This window comes from Lissotriton vulgaris, chromosome 8 (genome assembly GCF_964263255.1).
Source record: "Lissotriton vulgaris chromosome 8, aLisVul1.2, whole genome shotgun sequence".
NCBI classification, from domain to species: Eukaryota; Metazoa; Chordata; class Amphibia; order Caudata; family Salamandridae; genus Lissotriton; species Lissotriton vulgaris.
The window spans coordinates 275529234-275547517 of record NC_141696.1 but is presented as its reverse complement, the minus strand read 5'-3'; positions in this window follow the sequence as shown (position 1 = coordinate 275547517).

The window sequence follows — 18284 nt, the reverse complement described above, 5'->3', positions numbered from 1 at the left end:
TATAGTGGATATATAGTTAGGAATTTGCATTTACAAAACCTTGAAAATTCAATGAAAAAACCATTGGTTTTAGGCCATATATAGTTAGGGATTTGCATTTACAAAACCTTATTTTACTCGCATAAAACCATTATAAGCGCTAACTATATATCGCGCACCCGCAATCCACTGCTGATGATGTCACATATTACATCATTCATGACATGGTTAGTGACATCACTGATGACATCACTGATGACATCTCAAATGACATCACTGATGACATCACTGAAAACATCTCATTTGACATGACTGATAACATCACTGATTATATCATTCATGTGATAATACCATGAACCTCTTCAGACTCTAATATAACCTTAGATACAATCAGTGTAAACAGACAGTCACAGACTGTCACTCATCCATGGAGTTACTCACACACCTAGTCAGTTATGCCAAAAATCAATCACACCTCCATTTTCTCAACTATACAGTTATACACACCTTACTTATTCAAACATATACTAACACATATTTACTTTACTCTCTTATACAATCTCTGATACATGTTCACAATGATCCATAAAGCCACTCACACATTTACTGGCTCTTATGCACAGTTATTTATAGATGTCAACTCTCACATGTACTGTATTTTACATATGTACTTAATTTGACATGTAGCACTGAGATATCCATTCACTCACTAATACACTCATGCACAGTCAACCGCCCATACAGCTGTTTGCACATGCACTTTTGAATCTATACATATAGTGAATCAACTACTCACACATCTATGTACAGAGTCACACACCTCCCAGCCACCCATACACACACACTCAGTTTCCCATACAAATACTTGGACAACCAATCAATAACCCATACAGTTACTCATATAGCTACTGATCAACATATGCAGCAGTTTGTAGAACAACAGATATAATGATGCACAAATTAAAACAGTTTAGTCACTAACCCATGCACTCAGTGAGACACATTTAATCACTCACTCAATCAGTCAGTCATGCACCTAGTAAATCCTTCATCCAGACACTTATATATCCACTCATTCTTCAATATGTAAAACATATTTTAACTTTACAGAAACATACAGTCACTGGATGTTGTCATCAGTGATGTCATCAGTGATGTCATTTGAGATGTCATCAGTGATGTCACTAACCATGTCATGAATGATGTAATATGTGACATCATCAGCAGTGGATTGCGGGTGCACGATATATAGTTAGCGCTTATAACTATATATGGAATTTCAATGGTTTTATGCGAGTAAAATAAGGTTTTGTAAATGCAAATCCCTAACTATATATGGCCTAAAACCAATGGTTTTTTCATTGAATTTTCAAGGTTTTGTAAATGCAAATTCCTAACTATATATCCACTATACCCTATGGTTTTTTCTGTGAATATATATATATATATATATATATATATATATATATATATATATATATATATATATATATATATACATATACGTGTATGTTAGCTTCTGCAGGATGCGGGGAGCCGGCAGGGACCGTAGGGTGCTTGGGGACCCCCCACAGCCTCCAACGGGGAGGGCCAGGCCCGGTGGATGTTATCCCCAGGGCCTAAAGTGGCCCAGGAGGGGGGCCACGCGACCCCTTCCCAAAAAGTAAATAAATAAAAAAATGGCCGGCCCCGGGGGATGGGGTCCCCGGGGCCAAAAGTGGCCACAGGAGGAGGGCAAAGCAGCCCCCCTCCTCATTACAAATGTATTTTTTTTAAAAGGTCCATGCCCCGGGGGATGGGGTCACCAGGGCAAAGGATGGCCTTGGGAGGGGGGCCATGCGGCCCCATTCCCGATTTTTTTTTAATTAAAAATTGGGGACAGGCCCTAAGGGATGGAGTCCCCAGGGCCAAAAAACTGAAAAAGAAGGGGGGCTACACAGCCCCCCACGGCCCTCAACGAGGAGGGCCAGGCCCCAGGGGGTGGGATCCCCGGGGCCAGTAGTGGCCCCCTCCCAAAAAAAGTAAATAAATAAAAAAATTGCCTCCCCGGGGGATGGGGTCCCCGGGGCCAAAAGTGGCCACAAGAGGAGGGCAAAGCAGCCCCCCTCCTACCCTCCTAATTAATTTTTTTCCCTAAAAAGGCCCATGCCCCAGGGGATGGGTTCCCAGGGCAAAGGATGGCCTTGGGAGGGAGGCCATGCGGCCCCCTTCCCGATTTGTTTTTAAAAAAATTGAAAATTGGGGACAGGCCCTGGGGGATGGGGTCCCCAGGGCCCCCCCAAAAAAAGAAGGGGGGCTACACAGCCCCCTTCTTAAAGGTAAATTAAAAAAAGAGGATCAGGAGGAGGCCACGCCCCCTCCCTGCACCTCTCTGCAACTGCGTCCCCTGGTGTGTTTGCAGAGGGGGAACTAATTCCCCTTGCATACTGGGGGTCCCTGGAGGCCAACTAGCCCACCAGGAGCCTCCAGTATGGACCAGGGGGCTGCGTTACAGAGAGGTGTAAAAAGGGGCGAGGCCTCAGAACACCTCTCTGCAACGCAGCCCCCTGGCGCATACTGGAGGTTCCAGCGGAGCAGAGGAGATCAGGGAATAGACTGAGATGAACCAGAGAGTGAGCAGAGGACCAGCGACGCCAGCGGAGCCCCAGCATTGGAGTGGCTAGATGCGTCGGTGAGGAGCCCCGGGAACCGGTGGAATCAGAGGAAGGAGGCGGTCAGCTCGTGTGAAGGCCTCCGGCAGTGTGACAGTGAGAGGGGTGCCTGGGCTTCGGGGAAGAGGGTGGTGATGATTTGAGCGGTCAGCGCTGCCATTCCCTGCCCCAGTGTCTCCCCCAAAGTGCCCTGCGCCCTCGAAAGAGAGTCCACTCAACAATCCATTTTGCGCCTAGAGGGATTTTGACGCCTCCGCAAAGTCCGCACTTCGCCTCGTAACACGAGGTGAAGCCCAAAACAACTTCCCTCCGGGAAGGCGGAACAATCTACCGTCCCAGGATAAGGTTATGGCTTTCAAGAAATTGAGGTCGCGAACCATTTTCATGAAACGAATGGGAACTGAAGAGGCAATCAGGAAGTCCTCCAATAAAGCGGTGAAAAGTGGACAGATAACAAGGACTCCTGCAATAACTAGTTATTTTTCCACACTTACCACCAACGACCAAATAGAAAGTCAGCCGAAAAATAAAGGAGCTAAACCCAAATTCAACGTGGGTGGAAAAGACATATCAGGAGTTTTACACGACCAATCAAGTGAACAAATCCTAATAAACCCTGAATTTGACCCAGAACAAAATTCTAGTCCATCAGCTATGGAGGAATCCCCTCTGGAATCAGACCTATTCGGTCTAACTACTCCGAGTCTATTAAATATCCAACGCAGCACTGATTGTAATAACTTAGGCCAAGAAACAATTGTCAAGGAGGACGACAAGAAGCTCGAACCGCAAATAAAGTCAGAGGAGATACTTACTAGTACACTACAAAAATCTCCGGATCGAGTAGTTGATCTCGAATACTCACCAGACCTTCACATGTTTAAATCTCCCAGCCTAACTAATCACAACACTCCTGTGTCCAAATCACTCTTTATCCTGCAAGACATTTTAGAATCAGTCCTCTCATTCTTAGGCCATATTCTGGAGAATTCAGACCAAACTCTTGACGTTCAAATAGGAATACTAAAATTCCTAGTAGAAGAAAAAAGAAAAAAAGACCACATCGAGTCAATAAAAACACAAGAAAAGCCAATAAACCAGTGGTCTTCAAACTTTTTGATGCCGAGACCCCCCCATCAAAATGTTTTAGGCATAAGGACCCCCTCCCGACAAAAATTTCTAGAACCTGGTTGCACCTCATAAGTACCAGTTTAACACCCAAATATTGCAATAAGCAACAAAAAGGGGACCAGTTCACCTTCACAAAAGGTCTACAGAGTGGCAACACCTGTTGCTTCTTTTAGTAACATTTGAATCTTTTGAGTATTTTTTTTTAAATCAGCAGATTATGCGGCAGATGATGGATTATGTGGCAAATGCGGCAAATCTATAATTATGCCAAAATTGTTGCGGCCGCACAATCACATAATTCTAGTGGCCCTGGGTATAACAGCTGTAATGCATGGGCTGATACTTTATTGCATGACATTAGAAGAAAACCATACAATATTTCATGGGATGCTGACAGCTTCGCATTTACAGCTGCATGTGACTGGAGGTGGCTAAACATCATTTATCGTAATTAAAACATACGTATATTTGTTAGGTCTTTCACCGTGAGGTAGCTACAAATAAAATAACGGGCAGCTTCAATGAATAATAAATACATTTTAAGAAGTTGTTACTCAGTGGGAAATGCACTATAATAAATTATAAAACCTCTATTAGCTAATGCACTGCAAAAGTCTGTGTGAAACCAGAGAGCCACAGAATTAAATTGTGGTTGGTGCGGTGGAGAATAGTGACCTGTGTATTTTTAGTGCAATGAGGTCACAACCCGTGACAGAAAGCACTGTGAATATGTAAGTCTTTATTTTACACTTGCATTACACACAGTACGAGATAGACCACTACAAAATGCAAAAAAAATATTTTACTATAAAATGGTGCTTCCAAAATGTATGGGCTGCTTCCAGAATATAGGTGCTTATTTATAAGCCCCTTGCGCTGCAGGTGCGTCATTTTTATGACCCTCTGGTTGTTCAAAATGCCAGACAGATATCTATGAGGCCACGCAAAGTCACTTTGCGTGGCTTTTCAGGGCCTCCTAGATATGGTGTAAGACAACACAGCGCAAGTCGATGCGTTGCCTTACACTGCATCAGGGCATTGCGGTGGGTTTTCCCGTAGGTTTTGACACATTCCCAGATTTACAGGGATCTGTAAACCTAAGGATGCGTCAAAACTGTAAGCTGCCCCTGGAGATGCATAACGAGGAGAAATATCTTTATTTCGCCGTAATTGTTTACTCTTTCTATGTATAGTGCACATAGAAAGAGGAAACAACCTCCATGGGTTGTTTTTGCGCAGGAAGGCATGCCTTCTTGCACAAAAACAATCCTGCCAACATTGCAGACGCCCTTGTATCATGGTGCAAAGGTGCCTGCGTTGGCGCTAGGCACCAAATTGTGCGCCGGCAGAAAGGACATAAGTGCACCTTATCTTATAAATATAGTAAATTCCTGCTCTTTTGAATTGGTGTGGGGCAGTGCAGTACAAATATTTGCAGAGCTGCCTTGCACCATTTCATTGTAAATAACACCCTTAGATTTTAGTAACATCCAGACCCTATGTAATGCTATTTTTTTACATAAGTGTCCCTTTAGCACATTCTCAGGGATAGAAAGCACTATGTAAATACAAAGACAATTAAACACACACACTTCACAGCTCTACTACTCAAAAAGCTTCAAGTGATTTGATCAATTAACTGCAACAGCACTCTCCTGTCCTGAGAAATCAAGCCAGGCAGACAGCTAAACACACCTTTCTGCCAGCGTGCCAAATGCAGTCTGCCTGGCCACGATTTCCCAGCTCAGGAAAGCATTTTAACTAATCGTCTGGGCCGTTTTCTTTTTCCAAATGAAGTGCGCGACCCCCTTTCCATGCCTCCACGGCCCCCCTGGGGGTCTTGCCCCACAGATTGAAGACCTCTGCAATAAACTCTCAAGAGGCAACAGGTAATATTAATATCACCAACACGCTGCTAGCCCAGGGTAAAAGCGACACCGTTACCCAAACGAAAGGTACTCAAACAAAAGGAAGATCAAATAAGGGAACTCAGAAAAACCACCAGGAACCAACTATATATTCTCTAAAGAAACTCTTCAGAGAAGATACAATTGACGCCAACAACCTATATCCTATTTTTACAAACACCAAAAATAAATTAACAACGTCCAACTCGGTGACCGACCAAGGAAAGAAGGCAAACACCATCTCCGATGGCAAACAAACGAGGGATACACAAGAAATCAAGAAGAACCAAGAAGGAGCTGGGAAAAAGAGAAGAAAGCCGCAACGTAGAATCAAAAAGAAGAAAGCGCGTAGACTCAAATTCCAGAAAGCAATAACCTCCCCCGCATCCCAGTACGAGCACGAAGAAAGTGCGAAAATACCGTCTCCCACAAAGGGAACATATCGAAACGCGGCAGAGAACACAGATAAAAAAATCCTCTACAATATACCACTTTAAATCCAAGAGCTGAAGAATTTCATCTCAATCCAACTGCTACAGGGTCTAGGGAGTGCTTCAAAGGGCGAGATGATCACGACAAAAAATCCCCCCTAGGGGAAGAAACATCGTCAAAACTTTTACAAATAACAGAACTTTTTCCCACAGACAGCATCCCACTAAATCGAGGGAGAATAGTCAACCTCCTTCAACGCATAACTCTGTTACAAACTTTAACAAGAAAAGAGATCGATTTAGTCATATTCCCAGACAAAGAAAATACTAAAATAGTGGTGGTTGCATTTCGGTCACCGGTGCTACCAGGGATCATCCTAAGAGAACAGGAGACCTTACAAAAATGTGGCTATGATTTGGTCCCCATACAGGAAACCACAGCCAACCACCTGAATAAATTGTCCAAAGGCCCCTTATGGGAAAACCCCCAAACTCAATATAAATCTACCAACAGTATTGAAGACTCAGAAACAAACCCAAACTCAGACCAAAATCTAAGGATCTCAGTAAAGAACGGAGAAAGAGAAGTTTGGAGCCATGACGAAGAAGCTAAGGAAGTAGCAAAAACGCTCCAGTCATGGTCATGGATTCCAGAGTCACTTAACGGTAGGAAAAATGTGAAGTACCCGACTCAATCCGTTTAGCAACGGCCTCTCGATAACATCCTGGAACATGGCAGGGAAAACCATAGAAAAAATGACGGAAGTCATAAAAAATCTACCGGACATATTGGCACTCCAGGAAACTTGGTCAATAAAAACCTTTAACCAGGACGGATACTTTGTTTATGACATCCCTGCGCAGGAAGCTAAACGGGGACACGCCAAGGGAGGGATAGCTATCTTATTTAGGGAAGAGTATCTCTGGGCTCAAGGGATCGTTGACACCAATTCTAAGCAATTCCAGTGTATACAAATCAGGCTGGAGACTCACTCCTCAGACCCTCAAAAAGGTCTATTACTTTTCAACATATATGTCCCTGCCGGACCAAAGAACGATTTCCAATTTGAGGAAATCCTTGAAACTATTCAACAAATAATCGAAGCTCAATCTTATTCGCCATTCTTGATAATGGGGGATCTCAACGGAAAAATATCAAACAATGAAATCTCAAACTGGGCGAATTGGTACAAAGATGAAGCTCTTGAAATACCGGTGCCGACATTCCCAATTAGAAGCAGGGCTGATAAAAGGGGGAAAATGCTATTAGCGTCACTTCCAATACTAAATGGAATTATTTTGAACGGGAACGTGGAAGGTGACATCCCAGCATCGCACACCAGACGGGGAAATAGTACCCTCTCAATCCTAGATTACATGATCAGCAGTATGGAGTCGTTTGAGTTCGCTTCACATCTCCGCATCTACTTCACTGAAGAGAGTGACCACGCAATCCTGTCATTACATACGCAATGGAAGATAAGCACCTGCTCTCCTAGTCAAATCATGTATCAACACAGCACAGTGGAGGCAAAAACCAATCAAAGGAGGCTTTACTGGAATTCATCTATCTTAGATAAAATAACTACCTTAATTGATATAAATCATCTTCTAACTATAGAATTCTCCGCTGATGTAATAACAAACTTTGAATCCATCATCGAGAACTTAAAGCAAGTCTTTCAATATAAATTGCAACAAGTCGCACCAGTTACGAATAAAAACAAAAATAAAACCTCAAATTCTGCAACTGCAAAAAGACTAAACAAACTTATTAGAGCACAATATGTGGACCGCTCAATCACAAGACAGGCAGAAATTAACAAACTGAAAAATCAACTTAAGCGAGTAAAGCGTCGCTTAAAAAGAATAACGCAGGATAAAAACTGGGACGATCTACAAATTGCGGCAAAACAGCGTAACCAACGATTATACTGGTCACTAATCGCAAAGGAAACTGGAACAAAAAAGGCCCTGCACCCCATTCCAGTTCCACCTCAAGAATGGGAAACCTACCTGACAGCTTTGTACAGAGCAAACACAAGTAATGAAGAGGCTGTAAATACTGGGAATAACAGCAAAGGAAACAACGTCCCAATCGGAACCGCATCCCTGTTCTCAATAGAAATGCACATCCGAAAGGCGAGATCTACAGGAGCCTCTGGCCCAGACCAAATACCAATCAAGGTCCTACAGACAGATCCCAAGGGTTGGAGTGAGATGCTCTCTCCCCTTTTTAACTTTATCTTTAAAACAGGATCAGTGCCAAAATCCTGGAAGGGGAGTATCATAATCCCGATTTTTAAGAAAGGGTCAAGACATCAGGCTGGCAACTATCGCCAAATAGCATTACTAGATGCCACGGGGAAAATCTTCGCCGCCGAAGTGTTAGACCAACTTAAAAACTGGGCATTTTCTCAGGATCTAATCCCCTTATATCAGGCCGGTTTCAGGCCTAACCATTCGGTTATTGACAACATTGAGATATTACAAACTATCCTCGACAAATACGTTGTAGGAAAATCTCAACCGGTATACGCAGCATTCATCGATTTTTCTACCGCATTTGATCGAGTAGACAGACCATCACTTTGGAAAAAACTGAGGAAGTTAAGAATCCCTGAGCAATTATTACAAATTATAATTACATTGCATTCGCACACCTGGTGTCAAGTGCAAATGGGGAGCGAAAAGGGCCTGACCAACATAACTCCAACAGCAAATGGTCTCAAGCAGGGGTGTCTCTTAGCCCCTTTGTTATTCTCACTATATCTTAGTGATTTGCCTCAGCATTTGCAACAAGCGTCTAGTCTGCCTCCAAAGATCGCAGCCCACAAGATTCACGCTCTCTTATACGCAGACGATATCGTAATGTTAGACCTTGCGCCCTTTGGTCTGCAAAGACTTCTTGACACTCTGAACAAATACAGTCAGGAAAACTTCTTTATCCCGAATCTTACTAAGACAAAAATAGTCTCCTTTTCAGGAAGAAAAAGAAGCACTAAATTCTGTTGGAGACTCGGCGCCGGAATAATAGAAGAGACAGAGGAATACACATACCTGGACAGGATCTTCACTAAGACATTAAAGAATAATTTACAGGTTAATAACCTGACAAGGAAAACCGAGGTCCATGCCGGAGCCCTTCAAAGACTATACGTGGCCTCAGGCAACAGACATTTTTCATCCCTTCTCAAAGTATATAGCACAAAGATTCCTCCAGTTTTATCATTTGCTTTGGAATACATTCCAATAAAACAGTGGTCATTTCTGGACCAAAAAGAAGGGAAAATACTGAGGAAAATGCTGAAGGTATCACAATCTACCCCGGTGCAAGCTCTTCGCCTCGAATTCTCTATCACGAGCTCCTACTCAAGAGCTATCGCAAACATCATCAGGTGGGCATATAACCTGCTGCATGCAAAGGCTGGAACTCTCCGTTCACTACTAAAAATCGAGACCTTTGACTGTGATGCTTCTAAACAAATATTCTTCAGTAACATGTCCACTGCACTTAAACTAGCTGAGATTAATGTTAACCTGTTGCTCACGTGGTCTCCGTCACAACTGAAACTCTTTTTTAAATGTTTCACCCCCAGACTTAGTTATGAACTGGATTTTTCACACTGTGCCAAATTGACTCTGTATATATGGCCTGGATACCCGTCACCCCCTCCCAACACAATCCCCAAGAATGGGAAGACGGAAACAGTTCTTGAGCTTTTGGAAGGCGGGAGGGAGTTACCCTCCCGGCCGTATTTATTAAAATATGAAACAAAATGAAAACATTAAAATAATCAGTTTCATATCATGTACAATTTCATTTATACATTACGATGTTTCTGGGCTAACCTTAACATATCTCTAATACAAAGGTTCTCCTAGCCGATTCTAAAACATCCTGTAAATGCATTTCTCAAAAATTCAAATTGTACATCCTAACACGGGAACCTGCGGGGAAACAAGAGGACAAGGTGCCTTCGCAGCATCTTTCGATTGCCGCAACTGCTTCATTATCGACCTGGCCTCCTCGGCCGTGGCCCCCTCGTTATCCCTGCCCAACCATGCCGCCAACTGGGCAGCCAGCTCTGGAGGCATATCTCCTTCGTTCATAGGAGTGACCACTACAGGGATCGGTTGTCCCGCTTTCGGGACCGGAACTGGGGCCTCCACCGGAGTGACCGGGCTCGCTGGAGGTGATTCGGGAACCGGAGCCTCCCCTCCTGTCGCCCCATTCCTGGCCCTTCTACCTCTCCCGGTAGGGACTACTCCCGGCAATGCTGGTCCGATGACTCTTTTCGGTCTACCTGCCCCATTCATTGCCGCCATCTGCTTCTTCATGTTCGCCATGTCCTTCATCAGCATACGAAGCATCTGTTCGGTCCCAACCTTCTTTCCGACCTTCTTGCCAGGCATCGTTCACGGATATTCGACTCGAGGTCCTGGATCAAAGCTTCGAAATCGCTGAAAGAAGAAACACAAAATTACAAGTTCTCAAAATTGGCTCTTGTTCCGTCACGGGCTCACGTGCAACGAAGAGGTGCAGCTTCCAAGCACAGGAACAAGAGGATGCTTCCTTGGATTGTTGCTCCTTTTATTCTTCTCTGGGAGGGCGTGGACCCTCCTCCGACCGCCTACAGGGCATGGCCAACGGTGTAGGTGTCTAGGACAACCCCTCCTGGGCGGGAAAAGGCGCGCCCCGGCTACGCCGCTTCGGGCATACCAGCCGTGACACGCCTCCCGCCCAAAAATGGTTTCCCGGGGGGATCGGGGCACCCGACCATACGTTCGGGGGGACCGAGTGGTCGCCCCTTTCCAAAAGTTTCACAGAAACAATTGCACCTAAGCAAGTGCAGCAATATATACATTTTAATCTCTCGCACGGAGCAAGGAGATCAATCATCCTGTTACGGCTCGGCATTTTACCAGTGCTAACTACAACATCTAGATGGCACCCAAATGGATCTCCATTATGTAACCTCTGCCACGGAGGGGAGCAGGATGTAGAACATCTTTTATTTACATGCCCTAACTCAAAAGTAGTGGCAGCTAGGACAAAACACCTGTATCCTATATACATTAACTGCCGTATCACCACGGTAAAGGACTTGATCACAGTATGCAAATTTCCCCCTAATGAACTAGTTTGTTATAACTTTTATACATTTTTAAAACCTTTTTTAGCTTTGTATTAATATGAAATTCTAAAAGCATATGTAACTGCATTTTATCGTATAAAATTTGTGGTCCTCAGCAGATTACCAAAACAAATAAAATAAACTTGTAACTTCCTGTTGGGCTAGTTGGCCCCCAGGGACCACCAGTATGCAAGGGGAATTAGTTCCCCCTCTGCAAACACGCCAGGGCACTGCGTTGCAGAGAGGTGTAAAAAGGGGCGTGGTTGCATTACACCTCTCTGCAACACAGCCCCCTGGTGCATACTGGAGGTTCCTGGTGGGCTAGTTGGCCCCCAGGGACCCCCAGTATGCAAGCGGATTTAATCCCCCAACTTAGAACGCGCTACGGGGCGTGTTTGCAGAGTGGTGAAGGTAGGTGGCGGGGCTTGAAGTGATATGTTTGCAAACATGCCCTGTGGCGCGTTTTAAGTTGGGGAATTATTTCCTCTTCAATCCAGAGATCCCCTAGCGGCCAACTAGTCCAACAGGTACCTCCAGTATGCGCCACAGAGTTGCGTTGCAGAGTGTTGTAAAAAGGGGGCATGCTCTCTGAACACCTCTCTGCAAACGCAGCTCCCTGGCGCATACTGGAGGTACCTGATGGGCTAGTTGGCTCACAGGGGACCTCAGGATTGAAGAGGAATTAATTCCCCTACCTAAAACTCGCCACAGGGCGTGTTTGCATACATGTGACCTCAGGCCCCGTCCCCTTCCTTCACTATTGAGCAAAATATTCCTCTAAAATAAGCAGAACTACGAATTCCCATTTACTCACCTGTTATCACGAGATACGTCAGTGCTGCATCTTTGAGCCCAGTACGGACCCCTAAAAGTAAATCTAAGTGTACTTACCAGTACTTTGTATTTCCTTCCAGAGGAATCTATTGTTTGGTTTTCACCAGAAAAGAAGTGTCTATTTTTGAAACGTACAAATATTCCTCTAAATTCAGCTGAACTACGAATTCCGATTTACTCACCTGTTATCAGGAGAGACCTCCGTGCTGCATCTTTTAGCTCACTACTGATCCTGAAAAGTAAATCTAACCATACTTACAGTAACTTGAATTTCCTTCCATAGGCTAACATTGACTGGTTTCACTTGGAAATTCTTCAAAGTGTGGAGTTTTGCAACTTTAAAATCTTCCTAAAAAATCACCCGAGCTACGAATTCCTATTTACTCACCTGTTATCAGGAGAGACCTCAGTGCTCCATCTTGCAGCCCACTACTGATCCTGAAAAGTAGTTCTAACCATACTTACAGTAACTTGAATTTCCTTACATAGGATATCATTGCCTGCTATATAAAATATATATAAATTAAAAAGATATAAAATAAAAAATAAAAATATTAGAATTTCAATATGTTTAAAAACATTTTTTTCAATTTATAATAAAAAATATGTAATGTACTTTAAAAAATCAAATATCTAAAAATAAATACTTAAAAACAATGTAGTTAATCAGTAAAAAAATATATAAAAATTAATACATTTAAAAATGATCATTTACAAAACCTTTGAAATTCACTGAAAAACACATAGGTTTCAGCCACGTTATAGATAGCAATTAGCATTTAAAAAATCTTAAAAATTCACTGAAAAAAACATAGGTTTCAGCCACGTTATAGTTAGGTATTAGCATTTAAAAAACATTAGAAATTCACTGAAAAAACCATAGGTTTCTCACATGTCATAGTTCGCTGGACATTTCACTCATACAAAACCATTGAAATTCCCCCGTTATAGTTAATTCAGTTAACTATAACTCACGCGCCCGCAATGCACTGCTGATGATGTCACATATTACATCACTCCTGATATGGTCAGTGACATCACTCATGACATTACTAATGACATCTCAAATGACATTTGAGATGTCCCAATAAAAAAGTGCAACTATTATAAAATACCGCTATAAACATTGTCAATACAAGGTTGTGCGCAAGCCAATTACCTCAGTGATGTTACTTAGAGCCAATCTGTCCTTGAGTGTGTAGCCTCTGCTATAGGTGATGATGATGCACTGCACTCAATACTTTGAGGGTGGCATACTCGCCACCTGTGTTGCAGCATGTGGTTGGCTGATGAGCCTGGCCAGTTGCCAGGCCCTGCTCACTGATATTGCACATTGCACACCCCTTTCAGCCATGCATGGCTGGTAGCCTAACCCCGCAGAGCATGGCGGTGTGACCAAAACATGTGGGCAGCCTACAGATGTGCACTGTAAGTGGTTGACCACAGGACGTGGCCTGCATCCAGGCCATGCAGTCAGCCCCACAAGGATGACCATTTCCATGCCACATGTGGCTTACAACTGTGTGCAGTTTCGGGTTGAGTGCAGGATTTGATCTCCGGAAAGGCCTTGCATCCAGTCTACTGTGGGCACCCAACCTCTCTCTGCAGAACCACCACCCAGGTGCCATTTCCATGGGGTGGTGCAACCTTCAAGCAGTAAAGCTTGCAGAGTCTTGTGGCATGGATCCAGCGGAAATACCACAGTACCTGTGAGGAATCTAGCTAGTTCAGGACAATCCGTTCCGTTCGCGGAATTTGCGGATTTTCTGCAATTTCCCAGTCCGCGAATCTGCAAAATTGCAGAAAAATCCGCAAAATCGCGTGCAGGACGGATTTTTTATAAACTGAAGTACATGAAACACTTACAGGGTTACAGCAGGTGCCCAAGTTGAAGCTAATTTCTTTGTAACCATTTACAAAATGGTTACAAAGAAATTAACTTCAACTGGGCACCCGTTGTAACCCTGTAAGTGCTTCCTGAGTGGTGCCTCCAGAGTTGTTGCCTACTTGCAACTATTCTCTGACCCTGCTCTGACCCTCGAAGCAGGGTCAGAGAATAGTTACAAGTATGGCACAATGCTCCAGGCTGTCACAAAAATTAAACCACAACAGGAACCACTTACAGATAAGGAAGCAGGTGCCGGACTTGAAGCTCAAATTCAGTAACACATTAACCAGCCCCCGGTTAAGGCTGGGCAGGTGTGCTTTCTCCCCATAATCTACAGTGGTGAACCAGAGGGTGCTGTGATGAACCAGAAGGTGCAGTTGTGAACCAGAGGGTGCGGTGATGAACCAGAGGGTGGCAGTGGTGAACCAGAGGGTGGCAGTGGTGAACTAGAGGGTGGCAGTGATGAACCAGAGTGTAACAGTGATGATCCAGAGGGTGGCAGTGGTGAACCAGAGGGTGGCAATGGTGAAACAGAGGATGGAAGTGATGAACCAGAGGGTGGCAGTGATGAACCAGAGGGTGACAGTGGTGAACCAGAGGGTGACAGTGGTGAACCAGAGGGTACTGTGATGAGCCAGATGGTGGCAGGGGTGAACCAGAGGATGGCAGTGGTGAACCAGAGGGTGGCAGTGGTGAACCAGAAGGTGCTGTGAAGAACCAGAGGGTCGCAGTGGTGAACCAGAGGGTGCTGTGATAAACCAGAGGATGGCAGTGATGAACCAGAGGGTGACAGTGATGAACCAGAGGGTGATAGTGGTGAACCAGAGGGTGGCAGTGGTGAACCAGAGGGTGGCAGTGATGAACCTGAGGGTAGCAGTGGTGAACCAGAGGCTGGCAGTGATTAACCAGAGGGTGGCGCTGCTAAACTGCCCGGGAGCCCTGTGGGTGTGAGCCCCTGCGCTGCTGAGCTGCCCAGGGGTTGTGAGCCCACGCGCTACTGAACTGCCCCGGGGCCCAGTGGGTGTGAGCCCCCGTGCTGCTCAACTGCCCCGGAGCCCTCTCAGTGTGAAAATCATTTGTGCTCAATTGCCTGGGAGCCCTCTGGGTGTGAGCACACATTGTGCTAAGTGCCCCCCTGCCCCCAGTACATATATACCCGTACTGCACAGCACCATTATGCTCTTGAACCATGAAGTCTGGTGCCTGGATGCTCCTGTTCCGTGTAGGTGGTACCACCGTCTGGTGCATTCAAAATGTAAAGTCATAACTTGCTACACAGCACCAATAAACACGTGTCCCCCCTGGCACCGGTATGCGCATGTGCCAGGCGTGGAGCACCCGCATGCCACTGCACCCTACTGCCCAGCGCCAGCATATGCCTGTACGGGGCAGTTTAGTAGAGATGGGACATTGTCCAGCAGCAGCAGCAGCTGCATGCGCCTGAACCCACTGAGCAGGATCAGAATGACTTTGTACCATCACGCGCAGCAGAGCTATCTTGGACATCTGAAGGATTCTGGGGTCCTGTGCCAAACGTATTTTTGCATCCATGAGTTTCCCGAGCACCATCCCCGTGTAGCTCCTGTGACTAGGAGGCTGCTTTCTCCTCATCTGCTGCTCTGCTCGGTCTCTGACCCTTTATAAACAAGATGCATGTGAACTTGCATAGAAGCCCCACCCGTTTGGCCTCGTCCACCACACACTAGCGGTATGAAACGTCTTCCCACCCGTCCCCACTATAATGGCCAGCTCACTCAAGGGACCTCAGCGCTTTTTGGCACGCTGGCAAAGTTACAGGCACACGTGGTTACATATTTGGGCAAATGGCACCAAAATGCGCGAGTTTGCAGGAAAATTCACGAACTCGCTGATTTTTTGCCATTTTGCATGAATTTGCGGACAGCAAATTCGCAAATTTCGCCCATACTTACTGTGAGGATCACTATCTGAGTTCAGTACAAGATAAGGTAATAGCGGTGCTTGCTCTATATATGGACGAAGGCTTTCTAATGAAGTGGTTAAATGTAAACAAGAGATACCAAAAGGCTGGCAGGTCAGCAGGACAAAAGAAGATTGAAACAGGCAGTGAATGGGGAATTGATTGTCTGCAGGGAAAACTATGAAGCTAACACAAGCACAAACAACAGGAAAGCAAAAGCAGAAAATGAGAGACAAAATAACTCAAATAATAGTTTGTCTTCTCCTCTGAGGTGATTCCTCGGTAAGATGAAAAAGATTTTACAAGAAGCAAGGAGCAGATTAAATTCACAGAGTCAGATCAACATGTATCAGCTCCTATGGAGAAGGAGCACTGGGTTGTTCTCTATGCTAAAGACACATACCTTAGAGCCTAACTGGTGCCCTTGGAAGCAATGAAATTCAGAATATGCATGTAAACGCACAAGAAAACAAAGGAGAACACTGCAAGGGACACGGAAATAGGAAATGTTGCTCAGGGAAAATCTTGATTAGAATTAGGGTCGTGAACAGGACTGGAATACATACAACTGAATATACTGGAAACCTGCACACTAACCAGGATTGGACAAGAATATGCAGTCAGAGCAGAAATACAAGATAAGGAATTTGGATATAGCAGACAGTGTACAGTCAGAATTAGACAGAAACAAAAGAGAGAAACACAGAGGTATGATAAACAAGAGAGAGGCAACAGAGAATAATTACTACTCAAAAAAGGAACATAGGATCAAACAGCAATTAAAACTGAAATTAAAGTCATGCCTGGGCTATATCTGCAGGGTCAAACAAGAGAGCAAGCAGACACAGCAGCATGATCAGTTATGAGCTGCTGCATGCTGGGCTAACCGGGCAAAATAGTAGGAGTTCAGGGGAGGAGCAGGAGGAGCACAGGTGCAGGGAGAGAGCTAAGTTCAATTAATAAACCAGGTATAGGGAATCTGGGAACCACCAATAAATGAAAGGCAGAACTGGGATTTGGAAATGGGAAAACCAGGGAAACCAGCAAACACAGGAATGGACACAGGAATCCAGTAACGATCTTCAAGTCAGAACTAAGATGGAGAAAAGTCCAAGTGCAGATGTAAAGAGTTCAGAAAGTCCATGAAATCCAAGAATCAAGATAGAGAAAAGAATATCACAACCAGGGCGTGATGGGTCAGGGTTTGGATATCAGGGTAGATGATTTGAACGCTTACCTTATAGCTTGCGACTTAAATTCACAGAGACAATATTTTTTATTATCATTTAGGTGAAAGTTACAATTACTTAACTAGCACAGCAGCACAACAAAGAACAAGCTGTTACATCACAACAGTATTATTTAACTCTCCCGCACACATTATATAATATCAATTGCCGGAACTTTTTCCCAACATCATGTGCTGGTATACTGCGATTCATCATAACCCAAGGGGTGTGTTTTTATTCTCATTCATTCATTCATTGATTCATTCTTTATTCTTTATTTCGGCTTGTACACCAAAAAAAAACAGACACAAAAAAGAATAGGCAATACTATAACAGTTAAAACGGCAAAAAGTTGAGATAAAAACAATTTTAGGTTAAAATTATTTTTAAGGTTAAGACAATGAGAAGGTCAATCACATAGACCGGACCATGATTAACCTTTAAGAAAATTCATCCGTGCCCACCACATAGAGCTTAAAAAACGGGATACCGCATAAACAATTTGAAGTTCAGTGTTATATTTTAGGAGCCTTGGATGCTTCTTTGCAATATGTTGTGCCAAGGTTCCTACACAATTGGATCAACCATCTGTGTCTGATTTTGTGGTATCCCGGGCAGAAAAAGAATACATTGGAGTTCCTACTCCTCTTCCAAGCTACACGCTGGGTACCCCAAAGTAGTACCGCTGGACCATATATTAGTAAAGAAACGCAAGGGAAGCCAGCAATGCCGATACTGCACATACAGTTTCCTGGCTAATGCTGGCCTAATTTCATCCTGACATGGCTCTGTATTATTCGTATCCTTCACATCCAGGAAGTTTGATGCAAGAGATCCAGTGGTAGAACCTTCATGGAGTTTATCAAGTTTGTCCACCCTATAGCTGGTAACTACTTGTTTACGCGGGATTATCAAACAGGCTGAATCTGGATTATACCATAGATTGTCTCTGCCAATAGAACAGAGATCTTCCCTGATATGTGCAAACCATGGCAGCTTGCCTATGCCAGGTAGTCTCAAAATTTCCAAGAGCTCAGACCTATATTTGGCCACTTCGGGTGTCACCCAGAGGCGCTGTCAGAAAAGTAGAGGTCTGCAGCCAATTTCATCTGCTATGGGTCTCACCCCTAGATCCATACGCAGTGGAACCAGTGTGG